Here is a 2,457-nt window from a genome sequence, read left to right on the forward strand (position 1 = left end):
ACACTCTCAGCCTCAGAGGATGGCAATGGCAAACCTCCTCTGAACAAATCTGGCCAAGAAAACCCCAGGACAGGCTTGCCTCAGGATCACCAGAGGTCAGAAAGGACTTGAAGTCACACCACCAGAACCCACCTCTTGGAGCACTACAATTCCCACAAGCCCTTGCACAGTGAAGTTTTAAAAAGTTAGGGTTTTGCAAAGCATGCTCGGAAGTGTAGTTCTAAGCCTCCCCCCCCCTTCTTTGCCTCCAACCAAAGATGAATTTCGACACAGGGAAGGTTTTTGAACAAAGGGGAAGCTCAGCCACCAGCCCACTTCCTTTGCCACTCCTCAGCAGGTAAACCAGCCAACCAGGAACTTATGGAGAAAGCATGGTGCACATTTCAAGGTAAGGAAGGCTGGGGTTTTCTCAGATTTAGTGAACTGGGCATTGTAGAGGCTGCAGGGGAGAAATTAGTTTGCATTCTGCCCTTTAGGGTTGCCATAATTAGGAAAAGCAACTGTGGCTGCATCCACACTGCAGAAATAATCCAGTTTGACACCACCTTAACTGCCATGGTTCAAAGCTAAGGAGTTCTGGGAAGTGTCTTTTGTTATGGCACCACAGTTTTGCTTACTTTTCCTGCAGTGTGGATGCAGACACAGTTCAATATCCTATTTAGTTCAGCATCTAAGCTGTATCCACACTGCAGAAATAATCCAGTTTGACACCACTTTAACTGCCATGGCTTAAGGCTAAGGAGTTCTGGGAAGTGTCACATGTTGTGGCACCAGAGTTTTGCTTACTATTCCTGCAGTGTGAATGCAGACACAGTTCAATAGCCTATTTAGTTCAGCATCTAGGCTGTATCTGCACTGCAGAAATTATCCAGGTTGACACCACTTTAACTGCCATGGCTCAAGGCTGTGGAATTCTGGGGTTTAATGGTACGGTACAGACCTCCCAAAAAGGGAGGCCTGCCGGTGCCTGTTTTTCCTCCGCAGGGAAGCCACAACCACCAAACCACAAGGCTTTCCTGCGGAGGAAAAAGAACCCATGAAAAGCGGGTTCTTTTTACCCTGCGGCATCGGCAGCGTAACAAGTGTGCCACTGGCGCAGTCGGTACATAAGTGCCACAGGGTGCTTACATAATGGTGGTTACCGTGTATACAGGGCACTGCCATTGTTACACCCTTTGCAGTGTTGCCAATCTGGTGACTTTCACACCAAAATGGGTACTTTTCAGAGCCTTTGGTGTGATTTTGGTGGTTGGTTTTAATGGTAATTTTGAGAGTTGAAATAAGTTCCAATTATTTTTATTCAATTAGGGCTACGTTTTACAGGGACTTTTCAGGGATTTTGACTGAATATTTGGTGAGATACGGGGGGATTTGGTGAGTTTTGGCCAAACGTTTGGGGAACTATCTTCAAGGCTTGTTGGCAACACTGCCTTGTCATGTTGAGGTGTGTGGGCACTCCCCTCCAGGCAATCCTAGCAAATGAGGGCATCAGAAAGGCACGTATGTACCGGGCCATTGTTTGTTGTAGCACCTGATCTCTAACAGAGAAGGCAAAAAACTTGCCTGGAATGTGGAATCCCACGGTGGAGAAAGGCGGGATATAAATCCTGGAAATAAATAAATAAATAAATAAATAAAAAGTCTCACAATGCTACAGTTCCAAGAACTCCATAGCATTGCACCATGGCAGTTAAAGAGCTGACAAACTAACAATGCAGTTAAAGATTCTGCATTGTGAATGCTTTTATAAAAGAGCCAAGTGGTACCATGAACGACTGAGGAAGTTTCATTTTGAACAGTAGCCTCCTGAATTGGGTGAAATGGGCTATAGTCCTCTAAAACTTCAGAGGAAGGCATAGCCTCTGGGGTCAAAAACACACTGAAGAAATCACCCAGTTTGAGACTGTTTGAACTGCCCTGGCTTAGTGCTAGGGAATCCTGGGAATTGCAGTTTATTGTGGAATCAGAGCATTCTGACAGAAAGTTCAATGTTTCACAAAATGACTGTTCCCAGAATTTCCTAGCACTGAGCCAAGGCAGTTAAAGGAGTCTCAAACTGGATTGTTTCTGCAGTGTGTTTTGGTGCCGGGGAGTCCCTTTCTGAGAAAACCATATGAAATGAATTGGAGGGCCATGCATCTGAGGAAGTAGATTGAAGTCCACAAAAACTCATGCCACTAATTTCTTTCCTTCAGTTAGAAGATTATCACACTGGGGTTAAAACATTCCCCGGTGCGTTCTAACGTTCACGCACGGGGGCGCGCATGGAGCATGATGGGAACCCGATGTGGCCCAGAACGCTAATTTACTACAGAGCGGAATGCCGCTGCCACTGAGTGTTCCCATCGGGTTCCAGGGAATGCCATTGGCGTCCCCAGAAATGGCATCCCACCCCCGTGCCTGCTTCCAAGGAACTGTGCGAGTTGCTGTTGCCGCTGTTGCTGTCGCTGCCGGGCT

At 46.7% G+C, this 2,457-nt stretch overlaps 1 protein-coding gene across 1 annotated transcript in view; it reads left to right on the top strand.

The window, feature by feature from the left end:
• Nucleotides 1–324: 324 nt before the first annotated feature.
• Nucleotides 325–2,457, top strand: part of LOC121930906 (thromboxane-A synthase-like) — a 185,750-nt gene continuing 183,617 nt past the window's right edge. Inside the window, exon 1 of the mRNA XM_042467902.1 lies at nt 325–388. The gene's annotated coding sequence lies outside the window, so the exon portion shown is untranslated. The remainder of the gene's footprint in view (nt 389–2,457) is intronic.

The sequence above is a fragment of the Sceloporus undulatus genome, chromosome 5, assembly GCF_019175285.1.
Source record: "Sceloporus undulatus isolate JIND9_A2432 ecotype Alabama chromosome 5, SceUnd_v1.1, whole genome shotgun sequence".
NCBI lineage: Eukaryota > Metazoa > Chordata > Lepidosauria > Squamata > Phrynosomatidae > Sceloporus > Sceloporus undulatus.